The sequence below is a fragment of the Sphaeramia orbicularis genome, chromosome 3 (genome assembly GCF_902148855.1).
Source record: "Sphaeramia orbicularis chromosome 3, fSphaOr1.1, whole genome shotgun sequence".
Classification (NCBI taxonomy): domain Eukaryota; kingdom Metazoa; phylum Chordata; class Actinopteri; order Kurtiformes; family Apogonidae; genus Sphaeramia; species Sphaeramia orbicularis.
Window position 1 is genome coordinate 40,474,048 of NC_043959.1, and position 22,677 is coordinate 40,496,724.

General features: G+C 37.4%; 1 pseudogene; it reads right to left on the reverse strand.

Moving 5' to 3' along the window:
* The window catches only part of LOC115417189 (proline-serine-threonine phosphatase-interacting protein 1-like), a 104,714-nt pseudogene extending 103,412 nt beyond the window's left edge, over positions 1–1,302 (reverse strand).
* Between the last annotated feature and the right edge of the window lie 21,375 nt (positions 1,303–22,677).

Consider the following 22,677-nt stretch of genomic DNA (forward strand, 5'->3'; position numbering starts at 1 on the left):
TTTACATGATGTGGATTTGTCCATAACATCTCCCATAGGGATCCATGATGACCTCGATCTACTCCTGCAGAACATACATGAATTTATTCTCCTGGATTTGATGTTTCAGGTGCAGATTCATTACACAAAGCAATAATAAACAATAATATAAGGTACAAAATAATGTAAAATGGGAAGTGATGCCGTCAATTTCCAATCTCTCTCTTTTCCTTGGCCACACAGGCAAACATACATTTGGGTTGAGAGGCCCAGACATGAAGAAAAATATGTTTTGTAAAATATTCACATTAGAGTGGATGGGATATATGGATGGAAACTGTTTTAGAATTCATTCAGAGTGAACACCCTTTGTAAATTAAATCTTGAACTCAATGAGACATCTCTAACAAATAAATAAAAAATGCTTAAACTTGTTGATCATCTTGACACCGGCCCTTCCAAAAAATTCTATAGACAGTATCTGTTAAATAATTCAACAATGATCAACTCAAATATGTCACTTTTATTCATTTTATTGATAGAAAAATGAAAAGTGTCATTGTCATCTCTGTCAAATATCTTAATCATTTTTCATTATTTATACACAGCCAACAAACATCTGGTTAATAGTTTATAGTTTATGGTTTGTAGTTATATATAATCATATCAGCACAAAAACCAAGTGACACACAGTTTTATTAGTGACACGGAGCAGCATAACTGTTGACAAAAAGCTGTAAAGCTCCAGAAAATTGTCTAAAATGTGGATAAAAAGTGTCTTGGCCATGTGTACTTGTAAAGTCCTTATGGTCTAGTGTGACTGAAGGTGAATGTACCCTGAACTGTTGAGCTCAGAGTTAAAGCCTGACAATCTGACAATAGACGCCTTAGTGAGGCCATTTAGGAGAAGAATGTCATAACAACAAGCTTAAGTCCAGGTGACATGTGACACACTGAACAGTCAGGTTGTAAGCAGTTGAAATAGTAATTAGTATATGTAAAGTCTGCACTGACTGACAGCTCCAACAAAGACCTGAAAGAGGAGTGGGATTGTCTTGAAGTGGGGGAGAGCCCAGAAAAGGCTGTTGTAAATGCTCTTAGCGGCGCTGATCGAACACTGCTCTGCCTCTGATGACGACTGGAGGAATATTGTCACTCTGGGAGGTCTGCTGATGGACGGCTCTCTCTGCAGGACATCCCTTAAAGAGGAGTGGGCCGCAGTCCCTTCAGGGTAGACATACCTGAGCCTCTCAGACAAGGTGAGACCGATCCCTCCACCGGCTTCTCCCGGGGCTCAGGGAGCTCGCCTTCTGAAACAGACATGGCGACAGAGTAATGGGCCAATTACCAGTGATTTGTACTGCAGTGGGCGGCAAGGGAATGTGCTCTGGACCTGTCACTGCCAGACAAATTTGTGATATCACAATAATGCATTGTCATGGTGGACTTAAGGCTTGGCGTATTGAATTTCAGTTCTGCTTCAGCTCAGCAGATTTTTTTTTTTTTTTTCTGTTTTCAGAGAAGGTTTTGAAATTCTCCATGTTCTTGTCTTTTCTTTGCTGTTAACAAAGGAAAGTTGACCTTTAGAGTACATTTAGAAACATGTTAAAACAAACAAATAATAAAAAACAAAAATTTGAGCTTTAAACTTTATTTCTTTTTTTGTCTTTTTTTCCGGCTTCCTTCATGATTTTCTCCGGTACAACTTATTGGCTTCACTTCAAACCAGATTTGGACATGAACTCCTTCCCCTTCCTCTCACATTATCAAGTTCTACTTTGTCACTCTGTTTAGAGTTAGTCAAATGGTCATGGTATTTTTGATTGGCTCAATGAAAGGTCGAAGTTTCAGATTTTTCTTGAATTTGTCTGGTGATGTTAGTTAAGGAGCTTTTACCAGCTTTATATAGTGTCAGAGTTTTGATGGTAATCTAAGAAGAAAGGAGACAAATGAAAAACGGGTTGTTTTGTCTCAGTTGCTCAACATGAACTTTCATTTTCCACTGATGAAGAATGTTGACAAAAATTCTTGACATTTAATTATTTTTTATTATTATTATTATTTTTTTATCTGTGATGTATGGGACCACTGATAGACCACGAATGCTTGTTTTCGCGAGGGCTTATTAGATTGGAACATCCAGGCTCAAAAATTAAAAAAAACAAACAAATAATACAAACTTTGATGATTTGATTGTGACAATGTGGTTTATTCTTAATAGATAAAGTGTAACTGGGACTATGTGATCATTGAACCTGGTCAAAGGTGTTACTGATATGTGTAAATATAGGAATAAAAATAGAAATGTACAAAAAAATACAAAAACTAAGGCATTCTTTTATCATTTTAATCTCAGTGGACTTCACTGAGCCCCAGTGTGTTTCAGCCTGCTGGCCTTCATCAGGGGGACATCAGGGTTTTGTCCTGATGAAGGCAGTGACAGTCCCTTCTTTAAAGAGCACCTCTTTTACCATTATTCATTAGTATTTTTCATTATTGCCTGGAGGTCCATGAAGTGTTCCTCTTTACCGTTTGTTAAAAATAGAAATGTATGTAAAAACAAAATTATTCTAACTTTATAGGCAACAGTGGTTATTTACTTCAATTTTTATTAATGTTTTTTTTTAATGACAAATAATCAAATGCACTGACATCACCTTTAATTTTAGCTAAAATAATGCATGTCCAGTATGTCATCTCTTGGTTACGTATCTTCAAATAAATCTCTCATAAATCAACACCCCCTCACTTCCATTGTTTATCTATTGTACAGAAAATTATTTCAACAGCAGCAGAATGTCTAACAGCAGCTTGTCATATTGGACATTTTTGCGACTGATTCTAGTTTGTGTCAGCGTCGGCTCTGGCTGTGAGCTGCCGTCGGTGCCATGTCAAGCCCAGCTGCTGGGCTCTAATGACAGCCAGCTGTTTGATCGGCTGCACGCCTGTCACTGAATATGTGTGAGAAACCTGCCGTTTGTTCCCCAACTCATTCCACAGGCCCAACACAACCACCCTTTGCACAGTAGCCAGTGGATGTAACCTATAGTCGTGGATAATATGAGGGGGTTTGCAGGGAATGTTTGTTCATTCACAAAAAGATGGTTAATAAATATTTGAGCAGAGGAGGTGCATTTATTCATGATCCAGTCTACTCGCCCCTTTTATGTACCTATCCTTAAAACGCTACCTTTACAAGGAGGCACACTTTTCATTCCTGCTGTCTCAGATGAGTACATCAAGAAGTAACCCGTGGCCTCTAGGAGACCTAATGGTGTCTCTTTAGTGCCATTTGACAGCCTTGACCCTCCAGTGTTCAAGAGATACATTGATTTTTGCAGGAGGAGGTGGAAATGAGCCTTCCTTCCTCTTTCCTTGGTTTTAAGAGGACAGAAGAGCCATGGAGCAGCACTGGCTGATGTACAAGAGTTGTGCTTTATGCTCAGGTGTCTCAGTACAGCATTAAGTCTGACCGGGCAGCCCCGCACACAATCAGGCCCTTACACTGTAGAGGTATTGGCATACAGGTCTCCATCCTGTGCTAAGCATGCCGCTGGGTAAGAGATACCTGCACATGGTATTTATGGGAGGAAGTACGGCTCTCTCCTTTTTAGGGTTGAAAGTGGGGTGCAAATTTGTAATGAAAATGTTTGCAGACTCATTATAAATCCTGAAAGGGGTTTTAGTTGTAGCAAAGACAGATCAGACAGTTTTATATTTGTTTTTGTACCCGGTTTTAATGGATATCAGAGTGAAATGGGAAACTGCAGGCTAATTATGTGATTACTTTATTAGAGATAATTGTGTTAAGTCAAATCATCGCTTTTCCACATGTTGCTTTCCTGCCTTTCATCTGGGAACAAGGATTCCCATTCAGGATGTGGGCTCTGACACTTAGACCTCACCTGTTTAACATCCAACACCTTTTTCTTGTATTGCTGACAAGCTGCCACTCATTTTTACACAGAGTGGAAGCTCAAGTAAATCACTGTTGCCTGTCAAAAATAAAAGATGTGCCGTAAACGATCACTGGTACATTATACATGTCTTATTTCACCTACTGTGCAGTCATTAGGGATTGTCTGGCTGCTGTAGAAACTTGGCTGAGACAGTCTGTCAGTAAACAGATACAGCCACTGAAGTTAGATTGGGCATAAGTAAAAACAGATTTCTGACTTTTCTGTAGATAACCTTTAGTTTATCAGTACAACACATCTGACAGTGCTGCCTGCATGTATTTCTATCGTCAGAGAAGCGGAGGAAATAGGCTGAGGGTCGGTTGCCGTAGAAGGGAAAAATGCAAGTCACTTTACAGAGTCACTTCCAATAATATGCAAACTTTATGCACTATGTGACAATATTTAGAAAAAAAAATAATATTGGCTTTTAGGCTTTATTATTGAATTCATCATTCAGTTAAGTTAAGAATGTTGAGAATGTTCAGTGTAAATTAAACAATATAAAGATACAAAAAAAAAAAATGCTTTTAGGTCACTCTCTGTAACATTAACATTAATACAGTAAGTTTCATAAATATTTCCCATAAAGACCCAAACAGCCACCAGTGACACAAACCATCTACTGATCTAAACTGTTTAATACTTGTTGATCCACTAATCCGATTGATCCATGTCAATAATTGGTGTAAAATACAGTTATTCATTTTTTCATGGTCATCAGATATGACCCATTTGGACGTTCAGAGGCTCCGTAGTTACCGTGGAAACTCCGTCATCTTCTACAACGTTGATTCACCAGTAAAAGCCAAGGAGTTGGATCAATGACAGTGGATGGACACTCTCATTTTTACATTCAGTTAGCAATATCTTTGCTGAAAAAGTCACTTTTTCTTCATTTTCTATGTTTTGATATAATTAACTTTGAATTTACTCTGAGTTTTCATGAATATCTACATGATCTGTGAATTAAATATAGGAAAATACATGATTTACACCACAAAATGCAAAGAGGAGAATATTCTAAAAAGAAAATTGGTATTAAATCAGTTAAGAAAGGTAGAAATAGAGAAAAATTCATTTGGGAAGTGCCACAAAAGTAGCAGTGGGTCTTTATGGGTTAAGATATCATACATAACACATAATTAAGGTATTCATAGACACAGCATTGAAACTAAACACCACACATCAGACACTAATTCATCACAGCACATCATGAATTCTCATATGCACTCATCTCAGATGGTTCACAAACCAGCCCCATCACCTCCAAGTCCAGGAGAGGATGTTTCTTCTGTGAGAATAAACGAGTGAGACCTTCAACCCCCGCTAATCCATCATGTGGACAGACAAGGCAGGGAGCAGAGGTAGTGTTGTTTGTGCGCTACAGCCAAACTCAACCTGCTGCTTGTGTTACTGCAGGAAATACAAAAAGACAACCAAGTTTAAGAGGACCAAAAAAACAGAAAAGTAAGTTAAATTAATATAATCTTCAGCCACAGTAGTGATTAAAATAGGAGTAAAAACAAAGGCATCGGCTCTAAATTCTCATAAACAAACCAACAGGAGGAACAGGAAAGTAAGTCATACATCAGTGTTTATAAGTGTTAGAGTTCTCCTGTGACTTCCTCCCACGCTCCTGCTGTAAATCCGATCTTACTCACGAACAAAGATTTGTACTAATACTAAAGTTTGGCACAAGGTTGACAGTCCAGTCAGTGATTCAGGTTCTTGTAAGTAGCTAAAGACATGGGTCAGTTTGCACTTCTGTTCACAGAGTATAAATCTACTCTGACTAATGCTGACTACCAAAATGATCTGATAACAAAGGTATAAACCTCCAGGTTAGTCAGTACTAGTCTGCGAGTCGGAGCTGGTGTTGTATACTAAATTAGGTGACCGATAGATAAGAAGTAACTGAGTCATGAAGGAGTAAGAAACACCCACTGGATTAAAAAGAACATTTGTGACGTAAAAGCACATTGACCCATAAAGACATTGAATTATTTTTATGGCAATTTCCAAGTGATCTTTTTTTTCTCTTAGTGATTAACCACCATTTCCTATCATTTTATCATCCACATTTTGCATTTTTCAGTAAAAATCTGGTACTTTCCTATATTTAATTCACTGATCACATACAGTAGAGGTTCAAAAAAAGCTCAGTCATTTCAAATGTTGTATTAAAACAGAGAAAACTGAAGACAAAATGACTTTCTCAGCTGAATATTTCATTAACTGAACTTAAAAAAGAAGCGTCTACAACCACTGTCATTTATCAAACTACATGGGTTTTAGTGGTGAATCAATGTTGTAGAAGATGGTGGTGTTTTCATGTTCACTACAGATCTTCAGAACATCCAAAAAGACACAAGAGCTAAGAAACTGCATTTTAAGTGAATCATTTACATGTATTGATAAGATTAATAGCTCTAAAGTTATTAAACATCTTAGATCAGTCGATGCTTTTGGTCAGCTGTTACTACTAGTAATAATTTATCTTATTCAGTAATGAGTCACTGTACAGTCACTGAACTTTATGCACAATGTGACAATATTTAGAAAAAAAATCAGTATTAGCTTTTTAGGCTTTTTATTGAATTTATCATTCAAATTATTCAGTTAAGAATGTTGAGAATGTTCAGTATAAGTTTTGTTAGACCAACCAATATATCTGTCGAGGCCCAAAACGGAATCTGGCCCGATTCAGAATCAGGCCGGCCCAGAATGGAATTCTATTCTAGGCCGGCCTAGAATGGAATCCTGCTGCTATAATGTTATTTTTATACCATGTTTAATGCAAATGATCTAAATTATTACAAAAATCAATACATGGAATTTGCAAATATGTGAAAAAAAATGAAACAAACAACATTTTAATTGTAAACTATAATACACTTTATTTACAAATAGAACCTAGTGGTACTCCCCACCAATATATGGTACAGTGAAATCGACTGAAATTGACAATAGTTACTCAAGGTATGTAAGACTGAAAATCTAAAATTATGACAAATTATGGAATTATGGATCATTTGTATTAAACATGGTATAAAAATAACATTATAGCAGCAGGATTCCATTCTAGGCCGGCCTAGAATAGAATTCCATTCTGGGCCGGCCCGATTCTGAATCGGGCCAGATTCCATTTTGGGCCTCGACATATCTTTAAAATACAAAACACAATCATTTTGTTACCCCACACTGTACATCACAGTGCATCAGTAAAAGGTGATCAGTGCACTTCCTTAAAAAATGAAATAGCGCAGTGTTAAGCAGTGGAAAAATATGAACAGCACTTAAAGTCTATTGTGTGCTATTTTTGTTTTTTCAGTCTAGTCTGCTTTATTTCCTAGCAGTCTGTGAAGTCTGCTGTGGCTCTGTGCAACCTAGTTTCATATCAAAATGGGAACAAACGTAGCTATTTCACATTTTGATATAAGACTACGTTGCTCTGTGATGCTTTCAACTGCTCTTTGTTTTCTGACAAACACAAAAAAGAACAGTGTAGTTGTAGGGATCACACAAGTGCAAATAGAATACGTATAATTTCAGCCTTTGATGAGTAAATGATTGTAGTATGAAAGTGTCTCAAAGTGAAAGAGTGAACTGTGAAGACACGAAATCATGAAAAACATTCAAGATATACTAACCAAGAAAGACCCAGTGGTACTTTTGTGGCAGTTCCCAAATGGATTTTTCCTCTATATTTAACTTTTCTTAAATGATTTATCACCATTTATTTTGATATTATCCTCTTTATTTTAAGTTTTTTCTGTGTAAATCACATATTTTCTCATATTTAATTCACTGATCATGTAGATGTTCATAAAAGCTCAGAGTAAATTCAAAGGTTAGTATATCAAATCAGAAAAAAAAAGAGAAAAAAGTTACATTTTCAGCAAAAATATCATTGACTAAACATTAAAACAAGTATCTCCATCCACTGTAATTGATCCAACTCCATGGGTTTTACTGGTGAATCAATGTTATAGAAGATGACGGTGTTTCCACGTTCACTACGGAGCCTCTGAACGTCCGAATGGGTCATATCTGATGACCATAAAAAGATGACGAACTGTATTTTACACCAATTATTTACATGGATTGAGTGGATCAGCAGATATTAAACAGTTAAATCAGTAGATGGTTTTGGTCAGTGGTGTGTGTTTGGGGTTTTATGGGTTAAATGGTGATATATTCTTCTTTTATAAACACTGTGTATAGCTCAGATATAAAGAGCATGGTTTAAGTCATGCAAACAACTAACAATAAAAATCCCAATATAATAGAAAATCCAACTGAACTGATAGATGCCCAGTGACCCTGTATTAAACTAAAGCTGTAAATATGGGCTGTCGATACATGTTATGTTCTCCAAAGTGGACACTCAGTGTAAACAGTCTTTTCCATGCATGCACATTTACTGTAGATATATTAGAAAAGGAAGGGAAAGCAGACAAGCGTGTGTCAGTTTACATGTTCCTACATCCTCACTCAAACTCACTCCCACTTTAATCTACAGTGCTCCTGACCTACTGCTGTTCTGTCACCCTGACATGTTTAACAAATACTGTCTGGGCCGAACAGGATAAACCACGGTGTTAGAGAGGTGTTGTTGTCTGTCGGCACAGAACGTGATGAATTATATGGGATGGCTTTCTTATCAGAATCTTTCATCCCTGCCCATGTCATCCCTCTCCTCACCCTGAAAAAAACAAAACAAAACATAAAACAAAAAGAAAAGTTGCTCCCAAATAACTTTTTATTGCCTTTTTTAAATTTGTTGCCAGTGACTTTTTAATGAAGTCAACCACAGGCCAGATAGACTGTCTAAACCAGGCGGAAAGAGACTGTCAGAGGTCTCTCTTTTCAATCACTCGACACAAAAGCAACAAAACACGCCTCTGTAAATATTTTAGTGGCTTCAGCACCTTGTCCAGGGTCCTGCTGCTCGCTGTCTGCTGGTCCACCGAGTGAGCCATTGTGTGTCCCATGGCAGACTGTGTTGTATTGTGCTGCTGGACATGGCTGGTCTGTTGTGGGGAGGCAGTGGTGCCTGCATGCATGCAGTAGCAGAGAAGAGGATTAAGGCTGATGTTTCTCTGTGTCTAACTGGCTGCCAGGCATGCTCCGCCGCCTTGGCACAGCAGCCACAATTTACATTACTTAGTTCTGCTTACTGTCGAGTGAAAATCTAGTTTAAATAGAATCCAGATTATTCACTCAGTCCACTAACTGCTTTATTATGACCTGAGGAAAACTGAGCCTGCGTTGGAGAGTGTGTTTTGAGATTTTTATATTCAGATTAACTTTGTTTTGTTGCTCTCTTAACATTTACACACACAAACAAAATGATAAAATGATCACCGCTGCTTCCTCTCTTTCAGTTTTTTTCTGTATGTTACCAGCTTCTTTATGGTTTGCCGTCACTTTCAGATAAGTTCTTCATGTTCACAGTCCAAGATCATTGATATAATAAATGGGAATACTGTTTTAGGATGGATTTGCCCTTGATAAAAGCCACGTCCCTTGGTGCTTCCCTGAGCGAGTCTTCAGGGAGCTCTTTTCAATAAGAGTAATGTCCCCCCTGTGCATGGCCACCATTCAACAATTTACGGGCAGATTACAGATTCTAATAAAATTTTTGCAGCCTTAATTAAAGAATCTGCTCCCCATTTTATGATAGTTCAGTTCCCCTCCACCACTTCTATCCAATTTAATTATTCTGATGTACATAATTAGCATGAGCTGGCCATTGTTCGTCTCATTTGCATATTATATTGGATAATTGAATGAGAGTGGCTGATGATTAAATTAGGGTGAATGACAGATGATTCAGCTTGCAGTGTGGAAAAGTTAACAGAATGACCAGACTGGGAATACAACATGTACCTCTTGAATATTTATATGTTCCTCCATGGTCTCCCCAGCAGACGCACTCTGCTAATTTAGAATATTTGCAGTAGCGCAGGGTCTAAACTTAGCTCTGCTCCTCAGTGATTAGAAAAAGAAATCCCTTTTTGTGAAAATTTTTAATGTGTTCCTCAATCATCAGGGCAACACATTTACAGATTGATAAGACAAATGAGACTAGTGTGGGGAAATTCATTTCCAGGCACTTCCAATGTAAACACAGACTGCTGGTGCCTGCCTGCTGCCACATTATGGACAGGCCTGACTTTGCTAATGAAGGCTGTCTCAGAGAAAGACTTGAGGAACATCACTTAAACTCACATCAAAACAAAACATCTAGAAATAAAATGCCAGCTTGTAAATTATAGGGCATCGCTACTGGAATGTTAAACAAAAAAAAAAAAAAAAACTGTGCAAAAGCATTAAATAAGATTGAATTAGGAAAATCTTTTGGGAAAATTCCTTATTCGCTCAATATTTCTATATCCATCATAATTAATTTTCTCATAACAAAATGTTATTAATTCAGATCCTGTCCTCAGACCCTTTCCCAGTCCCTGGATTTTTTTTCCATGAGAGACTGGGGCAGGATAAATGTTTAGAGTGAATATTTGGAACAGCTTTAGCCTTTCACATGCTAATGTAAGCACTGGCGGCACAAGAAAGCTGGCCTGACCCAGGGGCCACACGGTGACATAGTCTGCTGATTCAGTGCCGGCAGCCCTGGCTTTGTTTATGTGTGTGCACAAGAAATAATGCATGTCATAAAAAGGAGAACTTTGAAGGGGAACCACTACCCCAGATGATAAATGCCCCCTGTTCTTCGGATATAAATAACTCTTCCGAATACAAAAGCCATCTCAGGAGTGACTTATACACCTTCATTTCTACAATAACATTGGATTCTGTTTCCAGCCCTGCTGCTCCTTACATATTGAATCATCCTCTGGGAACATTCTGGGAATTTTTTGAAGCATAGACTGACACATAGTATTTTATTTGATTGTTGTTGTTGTTTTATAGTAAAATTGATCAAAAGGATGTAAATTAAAAGCAAAGTAGTTACGTAACTGATAATGACCTATTGATATCTGATGGAGTGAATCATACAAAATGTGTAAAACAGGCTGTTCATTTTCAAACACAATTTGGACAACATGAAACTTGTGTTTGTCTTTGTCTCCCACATACCTTGTAAAAACTCCTCTGTTCTCTGTGTTATAGCACACATCAGTACACAAAGTGTCGTCTCATTGTCTGCACGGAGTCATTTCAGGAGACACAGGAATTTACACAGTCTAAGGATCTGTCAGTAGGTGGTATAGGAAACAGTAAAGATAAGTCCTTACAGCAGCTTAAGCCTAGTTTCCTTTTCACAAGAGCTTTCGGCATCTCTCAGATCTCCCAGATACAGCAGTGCCCTCGCTCTTATCTGGATCCTGACCGTGCCCACTTCCAGCTTTCCAAAGAAAAAACAAAAAAAGAACTGGAGATCTGATGTAAGTGTGAGTGTTAGGGCACATCTTACAAGACTGATCTTTGTCAGGATACATTGCTTAACACTCAGATCTCATCTCAGATGAAGAATGACAAGGAAGTATCTAAATAAGGAAGTTAGAAGTGGCTCTTATGTTCAATCGTGTTTCAGATCCTTTAGCCTCTTCAGTAGCAGCTGATCACAAACTTCTTCAGTTTCATGTTTTATGAAGTTAATCTTTGCAGAAATCACAATTTATATTCATACTGTTTATCTCCAGGTTCTACATTATCTCTTGGTTCTATATCAATAAATTAAAATAAACAAAAAAATATCCAGATTATCTGAGTGCGTTTTAGTTTATTTCTCTGACTTTAAAAACATTTTTTTTTTACAAGACTGTCCAAGTCAAAATAAACAGAAGCACAATTAACCAGGTTACAGACAGGGGAGCAACCAGACATATACAGGGTGGGGAAGCAAAATTTACAATGAACATTTAGTTGTTTTTTCTCAGCAGGCACTACGTCAATTGTTTTGAAACCAAACATATATTGATGTCATAATCATACCTAACACTATTATCCATACCTTTTCAGAAACTTTTGCCCATATGAGTAATCAGGAAAGCAAACGTCAAAGAGTGTGTGATTTGCTGAATGCACTCGTCACACCAAAGCAGATTTCAAAAATAGTTGGAGTGTCCATAAAGACTGTTTATAATGGAAAGAAGAGAATGACTATGAGCAAAACTATTACGAGAAAGTCTGGAAGATACTATTAAAGAAGAATGGGAGAAGTTGTCACCCGAATATTTGAGGAACACTTGCGCAAGTTTCAGGAAGCGTGTGAAGGCAGTTATTGAGAAAGAAGGAGGACACAGAATAAAAACATTTTCTATTATGTCAATTTTCTTGTGGCAAATAAATTCTCATGACTTTCAATAAACTAATTGGTCATACACTGTCTTTCAATCCCTGCCTCAAAATATTGCAAATTTTGCTTCCCCACCCTGTACACATCACATGCATTTTGATAACAGATTTTGATAAAGGCGGAAGTGCAGTTTTTGGATATATTCAGTTGTGAGAGAAAAGATGCATACTTATACTCTGGCACTGCTATATTTCAGATACCTTCACTGATCAGTTTTTGCTGATGGTGACTATTGGTATAATGCCATAGAATCAGAGTCTGAATTTTTACTACAACACACACTGAATATTTAAACACTAAGGATGCATTATAATACTTTTGTCACAGCTACACAATTGCCCATAAAGTCAGAAAAAAATATTTTTACCTCTTCTCATGGAACGATTGTGACAATATGATTTTTGCTTGATATATAAAGTGTAACTGGGACTCAGTATGTAATCACTGAACCTGGTCAAAGGTGATTACTGATGTGTATAAATAGGAATAGAAAGAGGATTGTGTCTGAAAACAAAATTATATGGGCAACTCTGTTACGTATTGGACCAACGTGGCCACAAAGAGAGCATTACTCACTTGGTGCATAACTGTATTATCACAATTTACTTGAACTAAAGTTTGAAGTAAATTGTTGAAATACTGATTCCAACTCTAAACAACTGCATCGGTTTGTTTCATTCATCTGCAGCAGACTGATGTAGAAATAAGTAAAGAAAATATGCAGGAAAACCCAAGAATGCCCATTTGTCTTATCGAGTGGTTCTTCAGTGCTTGTGCTATCCCTGAAATCTCTTTCAAAAGTTGCAAGGAACAGTTTAATGCAGGCTGACAGGCAGAGAGCAGCCAAGACATTATCGTCCTGTTTCTTGGAGCTGCATAGAGGCTGCCATACTGCTCCAGATCCAACCCCATGGCCCTGCCCAGCTATCTGCCTTTGCTTTATGTCTTTTCCTGCAGCGAGCTCTTGACGAAGGACAATTTGTTTGGATGTTTAATGCTGCGGCACTGGCTGGTGGAGGATTATATGAGATGGCCCAGTGATTTGTGGCGGCTGGTAGTGGGTTGGAGTAAGTGTGTGTGTGTGTGTGTGTGTGTGTGTGTGCGTGTGTGTGAAAGAGTACATGCGTTCAGTTCCAGGTCCTCGCTCAAACACAGACGTCAGTTGTCTTCCTCCCTGCTTCCTCTGACTTCTTACATTTATGACAAATGCTTCGGCTCCTATAGGAAGTCATTTGTTACATGTTTGTCTTTTTTCCCACATTGTAACATTCATTGCCTGCTGAAAGATTAATAATCTTTGAATTTCATTGTTTCAAGATTTATGAAACCGTTCTCTTGCCGAGGCCTCTTTATATGTCTTGGCAGCCTGGAGAATCATTGACTTATCCTGTGAAGCTTCACACACTGAAAATGCAGCCAAATGCTACTGTGAGCTTTCCCAGATCCAACACTGACAGACTTCACTGACACACATGCACACGATTGGACACATTCTGAATATCTCTGTTGGACTTGACAACTTTTACTTCTACTCCCTACACTTTTACACAAATACCTACACTTTCTACTCCTTAGAATTTACAAAACAGGCTCCTAACTTTAGTCTTAATGCATTTGAGGGGATTTATTGATTAATCTTATTTTGCACACCTACAGCATGCTAACAGTGTTTTCATTAGTGAATAATAGACAGAACAGAGACAAAAACAACAACAAAAACATAGCAGTGGAGCAAAAAGCTGCTATAATATTTCAGTCTCCATTGCTGACATTTGAAACTGAATTGTAGAAAAGATAATAATTATTCATTATTATTTATTTGTAGTTAGGTTAAAATGGTTAAACAGTGGTCAAATTATATTAATAGTACATGGCTGTAGTGTTATAGTGCACAGATAGCCATAAGAAATGACTACTTTTTATTTTATACTTTAAGTACATTTCAGAGCCTGTATGTTTTTAGGGTAAAAAATTCCCATTTATCGTTTGTTCGTAGTATTTATTTTAATGTGATTTTACTTCCTGCTGATGCTTTGGTCAGACAACAGTATTTTTCTGTGTTATATTGTATTATTTGTGTTGACCTTTGCAGCTGCGATGCGGGACCAATTCCCCTGTTGGGACAGTAAAATATATCTTAATCTTAAAGAAAATTAAACTGTACTTCTACACTGTAAGCCCAGACTTTGCATTGACTAAATGCTTTAATTACTATGTACTTAAATGATTTCAGTTTTATTCCATTACAATAAAATGTTCAGTATATTCCACTAATTTGTAGACATAGTCGAAAGTACGAAAAAGTTTAAGTCAAATGGATTTAAATCACCAAGTTTTAGTCATGACCACACCTTTTTATCAACACATTGCATTGTGGGTAGTGAGCATGTTGAAAATGTGTTCCTTTCTGTGCAGGGGTTCAGCGGGGTTGTGGTGTTAGTGTTAATTTGGACTTAATATGTGTATGTCAGTGTTTATTGGCCTTTTTGTGTTTGTTTTTGTATTTTTGTAGAGTTGCGCCATGAGTCAGAACCATAGGAAGAACAGTGGATGTCCTGTTCAGCTATGGGTGTGCTGGCAAATCGCATTGAGTTAACTCCCTGCCTAATTACCATCCACGCAACGATATATAAAGTTGAATAATTATACAAAGCCATTTATATTGCAAAACATTTTCATTTAAATCAACTTGGAATTGAGTACAATTAGCTGCCGATATTAAGTCTAATGATTATACAAAACAATTGACGTTGCAACAAATTTTAAGTTAAATTAACTTGACATTTAGTGTGTTGTACTTAAAATAGCAGTTCCATTCAAATCAAGTATTTAAGTTTAATACACTCAAGTTTTCATTACTCATTACTTAATTTTTTTAAGACAACGGGTTACCTCAGATTTTTAAAGTAAACTCAACTTATCTGATCTCACAGTGTTGTCTTTTTATACCTGAAAAATGAATATGTTTACTCTCACCACCTCTGCAAAAGGATCATGTTTCATATACAATTGAATATTTCATTTAATCATTCATGATGTATTATGTGTTTTATCTATATATACTTTTAAAAAGGGCATGATAGGTTCATCTCTTGGATAAAATACTTGCCTCAACCTTTAGCGTTGTGTGACCTGTGTGCTATCCACATGACCTTCTGGCCTTATCCTATGACTCAGGCCCAAAACCTCTGTTATAAAATCATGTGTTTATTCCTTCGCTGCATCAGTGTCCCTTTTATACGTTGCCCGGTATTGGGAAAGATGATCTTCAGTGTACTTTTATCTTCAAGGGAGCAAAGAGATCACCAGTTACATCTCAACTGTTGTCCAAAACATCTTGTGACAGCCCTTCATTTGATCCCATTTGAGTCCCCTTTGAACGCTGCTGTAGAACACGGTCCTGAAGGGCTTCACCCTCAGATGATAAAAAAAGTGAATTATTGGTTTGTTTATCATGCTCTTAAAAGCTAAAGTGCATTATTAAACAGAGAGCACATTAAAAGAGGGGTATTGTTAAAAGTGTTTTAAAAATCTTGTAAATCCCAGTAATTTATGTCACTGTGGTTGAGGAGACTCACCCTGGCCTTCTGGTTTTAATTTGGTTCAGGATCTGCTCTCAGAGGTCTGTACCTGTGATGCAGCCTTTTTTCCCAGACACAGTGTGACCGATGTGACCCCTCGGTGGGACAGCAGTAGCCTGAAATTTAGAGAAGGGGAGTTAGCGAGCAGTTGGTTCAAAGCCAAATGCAGATATTGGGATCAGGGAGATATAAGTGATGTGAGTGATGCGCTATGAGCAAGGCCCTTAAAATCGCTTAAATAATTCATATTTAAGTTTGTGCTGTTCTGTTTTTGAAAAATGTGCCTGTCAATCTGAGTGACTCCCTAAGATCTGTGTTGTTTTTTTTTGTTATTATAAAGGTTGACTGACTATTGTTGGATGAATGATGAAGATGAATGAAGTCCACAGGTTTAGTTTGTAGAGATGAATAAAGTTCAAGCTTCACCTGCACTGAAGAAATTAACATTTGTAAAAAAGAGGGCACATTCATGTAGCTGCTTTAGATCAGTTCTCATGTGTTAATTTAACACTGATATTTTTAAGAACCTCCTGAGATTCAGCAATGCATTTTTGTCCTCTGTAGTGAAGAGTTTCACAGCTTTATTTACAGACAAAAACCCAAACAGCCACTGCCAACCAACATCATCTACTGATCTAAAATATTTAATAACGTCTGAGCCACTAAACCTATTATTACGTTGAGACAATTGGTGTAAAAAAACAGTCTGGCGTCTTTTCATGGTCATCAGATATGATCCATTTGGATGTTCAGAGGCTCTGTGGTTACCATGGAAACACCGTCACCGTGTTTTATGTTCAATTAACGATATTTTTTGTTGAAAACATTACTTTTTTTCAGTTTTGTTTGTTTTTGATATAATAAAGCATAACTTTAATCTGAGCTTTTATAAACATCTACATGATCAGAAAATGAAATATAGGAAAATACATGATTTACACTGAAAAAACACAAAAACAGAGGATGATATTAAAATAAATGGTGATAAATTGCTTAAGAATGATTAAATAGATAGAAAAATTCATTTGGGAACTGCCACCGAAGAAGCACTGGGTCTTTATGGGTTAAAAAAAAAAAAAGACAAAAGACATTACATGAAAACAAAACAAAACAAAAAAAAGAACTGTTGCAATATGTTGCTTCCAATCAAATCTTTAATGTAAAAAAGCCAAAACCTTTACTTACTGGGTCTCAGGACGATAATCCACCAGTTTAGGCAAGGCAAGGCAAATTTATTTTTGTGTAGCACAATTCATACAGAGGGCAATTCACAGTGCTTTACAAAAATGGAAAAGAAACAAGTTAAAAACACACAATTAAAACATGATCAATAAAACATAAATAAAAACTAATTAAAAGAAAGTAAAAGAGAAGAGTGCAGATAAAACCCTTTCAGTTGTTCTATGCACATCTGAACAGAGCCATTAGAGAGTTCCTTTCACAATTCACAGCCTTATTTATCTGAGAATATCATTCAAGTGCAAGCAAACTTACTACTGAACCTGAAACATCCCCAACCAAATCAATATTGAATTCAGATCTTGTGAATCAGAAGTGAAGTGGATCAGGAAATCAGGGGTGATAATATAAACCTTTACCCACTAGGGCGTATTGTAACAACAACAAGGAGTCACACTAGATTACTGGAGGGCTTCTACAGTGGCCAGAGCCTGGCTGGGCGCAGCCTGGGACCAGAGACCTGCTCTAGCCTCTGGGGACTCCCTGGCAGAGGGGCCGGGCCCTCCTTTGTGTGGTCGCCCTCCTTAATCAAACTAGCCAGAGGAGTGATTGGATTTTAATACTGCTGGGCCCTTCGTAATGGTGTGATGGACGGGGACTGGTGAATTGGAGCAAGATGTCAGCCCTCGGAGGCCTCCATTAATGATATTGCTTCATTTCTTAAAGTGGCAGGAACGCCTTGGGAGATGAGGAGCGGTGCATCTGGCAGGCCGAGCCCTCCCCTCTCCCTGTTTTTATGCTCAGTATCTCTCACTGACTCAGGACCATTTGTGTCTTACTCAGTGCTTCTTCAACTAAACTGGTCGCAGTCGATGTGTTTGTGGTTTGAAACTGCTGTTGTGGCTGTAAACACAAGAAACATTGAATTCCTGCCTCGTCAGGAAGGATTTATCTTAAATGAAAGCTCACCTTCACAAATACGGTATTGAATCAGGATCAGTACATTTATAACAACAGACATACAACGTACATGTGAATAACTGGAAGGAGTGTTTGGAAAATATGCTTCCAGTCACTGACAGCCAACATCGCATTGATAGAAAACTGCTGCAATGTCCTTAACGGGTGAACAGACAACTGTCTTAATTCACAGTATTTCTATCTGACAGAAGCAGTATATCAGTGTCATTTATGTCTCTGTACGCTATAATTAAAGATAGTCTCGTCTTCATTCTAACTTATGAGTCAGAAGGTTAATTTAACTTTAGCACTAAATCTAAAACACAAAGGCTTCCTGAAAACATTCTTGAACTCCTGAACTGACACTCATATGACCCTGATGAACACCAGAATGTCTCCCTGAAACCTTTTGATGCTGTTTCTCCTCTTAAGTGACTCACACTCGTTGCCTCATTGTTTGGTTCCAGTGACACGTGTTTGTCTTCGTCGTCCGGCTAATGACAGTTTGGTCTTGTCAAATGGGAGGTAAGCACAGGTGAACCCTCATTGTGTTTTATAGCGAGTCATTGTCGAGAGGGGCGGCTCTAACCTTCTTTTCTCTTCCTAATGGGCGTTGGTGTGTTGTTTTTGCAGTAGATTTATGTGTGGGTGGGGCGGTGTGATTTACAGAGCTCTGACACTGTCTCAGCAGTGGGACCAGAGAGGCTGACTGTGGCTCTCTGTGTGTGTTCCAGGTAAAACCGAGGTCTGCTGCACACACACACACACACACACACACACACACACACACACATATATATACACACACAGGATTCAACAACATATGCCCAAGAACACATGACATGAATGCACACACAGCTTCTGTGATACTGCAGGCTTGCTTGTTGCAGTTTCCTCCATAAAGGTTCACCTGAAGTACAGTAAAGTGAGGTTATGTTTTACTGCACTTCTTGGATATCCATTAAAATAGCCAAATTCTTCTTTTTTTTTCCTAATGTGTTTACATCCACACAAAATATTATATTTCAACAAAACACATAAAAAAAAAAATCCAGCCTCAAAAAAAATCAATATTTGTTTTTCTAATGCTCTTCTTGAAATACCTGCTCCCCTGTTGGCCTTAGTGCTTTTAAAAGTTTAAAGGATAATATGTGGATATTTACTCATTGTGTCAGTTTCCCATAAAAGCAGCATTCATTCCCTTGGATCGATAGTACACAAGTAGTCCGTTAGTACACATAGATGTTGATGCTGCCCTTTCATTATCAGTGTAACCTAAGAGTAGAGATGATTAAATTCTTGTCAGTAGATGTTAAATTGGCCATTACCCGCTCAAGATAAATTGGTCCTTAAATTTTCTATTAAAACACCTGACAGGAGGTGCACATTGCAAACACACTGCACAATTTACTGTTGTTGACACAGGATCTGAGGCTCTGTCTGTTTGTTTTGTGAGGATTATACGAGATGAATGAGAAGATAGAATGGAGATATCTTTGAGGTCTTATTTTGGTACATCCTGTTTCACATATTATGCAAGTCCCACTAATTTTTCCACTATCTCCTTTATTTTGGGAACCGGTTTGCAAAGATCCCACAGATAACTTTGTTTTTCTGAGTCTGTATCATTCTCTGTGATTTAATTTTACATACGCTGTTGAGACCCTCAGCCCAGTCAGTGTTGTTTCTCCACTCAAGTGCAACACTTTCTCTTCCCCTCTCCCTCTTTGTTTTTTTTTTTTCTCTTGCAGAAAAAAAAAGAAAGAAAGAAAAATCCTCCCGGTTCAGTCTCTGCATTAAGTCAGCTTGTCAGAATGCTTCCCCAGAGAGTTTGGACTTGAAGTTCGTCCCAGCAGTTCCTCTGCTGGTGGCCCCCACTCGAGGATCAAGGTCATAATGGGCCCGAGTGTCAAACCTTTCACAGAGCCTTCACAGGAATCACACACGCAACATTTGGCTGAATGTCTGACACCGTGGGACTGTTTAAAACAACAAGAAAGCCCTTATGGTGTTATTTTAATATTTCACATAAATGAAAATAAAACAATAAATTACTTATTATTATTATTATTATTATTATTATTATTATTATTATTGTTATTATCAATTATAATATCTGATTTTCCCACCATTAACTGTCCAGGTAATCATTTCAAAAGGCTTCATATACACATAATATTAGAAATATTATAATAATATCATAATATAATAAATTTATAATAGAAAACAGTACTTTTGAGATCATGGCCAAGGTGAATTTCTTGCCATTTGACTAATTTACATAAAAATGACCATAGACACGCCAGGGCAGCTACTGTAAGAATGGGTACATATAAAGTTAATTTTAGACCTCTCTTAAGCTGTTTTAACAAAAACTGATTTTATGTTTTCTAATTGCATGGTTGTAATACTAGACAATATTTTTAATTCAATAAATTTCAGCCTGACGACTGTAAAATAACAGTCAGCTCCTGAACAATGTTGGGTACTGTCAGTGTTGGAATATTTTATGAGAAAAAAATAGATAACGCAGGTATTTCTAAAAAAAAAAAAAAAATATCTCTTTAATTGTGATCAAATTTGGAATGTTTCTAGGAATAAAGGGAATAAAGTGAAAAGCAGGGCCGGTGCGTGGTTATGTGTTAGTTTGAAACATGCAGGGAAGGTTGTCTGCATGAGTTAAAGTGCATATTAATGTTCTGTGTGTGAAGGTGCTGTTGTGTTCAGCTGTGTGCGTCCGTCATTCACAGGCTTTCAGTGACCGTTTAGTGACTGGTCGCGGTGGGCGGCGCTGCTCCTCCCGAGCGCGCGGGTGATCTAATTACGCACACCCTCTGCCAATTAGAGAATTACATCACACCTTTAAATGGACTCGTCCTCTTAATCATTAATGATACGGTGTCATTCCCCTCTGACAGCTTCTAGTTGTATTGTGGCAACCTGACACAGGGAGACTTTCTGAGAGCTGCGGGACTGACACAGGTCGGAGTTAATCATGGGTAATGTGTGTGTGTGTGTGTGTGTGTGTGTGTGTGTGTGTGTGTGGGGGGGGGTAAATAGTCCGAGTGTGTGGGGTCGAGGCTGTGAGAAATAAATGTGTAAGTATTTAATGTTTGGTCACCTGGGCCTGCGTGTGTTTCAAAGTCCGTTTTGACTCTGCAGTGCTGCGTAAAGGCCCAAACTGGTCCCAGTTAAATTAGGTCAATTAGAGCGGTGTGTTTTCAGGGTGATCCCACTGAAAGGCGCAGATAATGTTCCCTGATCTGAGTGCGTGCGCCCTGTCGACAGGGATCACCGGTGTTTATTTTGGTTCTTGTTTAACGCACTGTGGGAAAACGCCGATTGATAGACTTGATAGAAGATCATATGGCCTACAGGTACTCAAGCAACATTTTATTGGTGTCAGAGGACGTGATCTCTGATCTGTGTGTGAAACGCAGACAAATAAGAACCCTAATTCATTATACATTTGTGGAAAAAAAAAAAGTACAGTAATATTAAAATATGTACATTTTTAAATCACTGGCTTAATGGCGTATTGTGGCAAAAATATTTTTTTGTTCACTTGTTGTTGTTTTTTAAATTTATTTGTTTTTATTTTTCAAATAAAAGGCTATTTGATGCCCAATTCTGTAATTTAACAATTTAACGAAAACATTTTATTTATAATGTTTCCTGGAATTAAGAATAAGCCCGCTATCTATAACTCACATGCATACACAGAAATATTATTTTAAAATAAATTTAAAATATAGCCTGTGCTTTTATACATTTACCTCATAAGACTGTAACATTATAGGCCTTTGGTGCTTAAAGGTGATTCTTAATTTGGAATGTTGTTAAGAAAGGCATGTGTTTGGGCTTTGATGGGATCAGTTTCATGAGAGCCTGTGAGGGATAAATTAAATGTCCATGTTGGAAATTAGCTGTTTTGGAAACATTATTGGCTCCGTAATGATTTTGTGTTAGAGGAGAGTTAATGGGTCCGCATTCTTGTCTGTAAACGCCATTGTTTCTCCTCCTTTCTCTCTGTTATCTTAATCTGCTCGCGTTGTTTACTTATCTTATTTGAAAGAGCTCAATTACAAATCTGTTATCTGTCTTTTGTCATTCAGACTTCCGATTAAGACACTGCCGGTTTTTAAAAAAAAAAAAAGAAAGAAAGAAAGAAAAGGGGGAAATATTCTCTCTCTCTCTCTCTTTTTTTTTTTTTTTTTTTTTTTTTTTACAGCTAAACTACATGAATATTTGTGTTTAATAAATACCTGTTTATAATGTACAAATCGAAATTCAAGATACAATCGGCGATAGTAAGTGCAATATGGAAAATCAACACTTTTTAAATAAATATATTCTTTTCATAACACATTTTCTTTTTTATTCCTTGTAAAAACATCATGTTAATTGTGTAATTTATTGAAGTGAAATTAACGCACTCCTGCAAGAATTCTCAGTCATATTGAATAAAACGTTTTTCAACCTTCATAATATTAAAAAAGACTTGTGTAAATGCAAACCTGAAGATGAATAATCTGCGTGTGTAGATGTGAAGCTGAACTCAGGTTTGTGGCTGTGTGTTCCCAGTGTAAAGGAGTTCAGGACATTTGGTGTGGGCTGTCATCCTGGCTGACCTGTGCGCAATAACGCAATTCACTGAAGGAAAATAAACCGAGGAAGAGAAGTGACCCTTTAC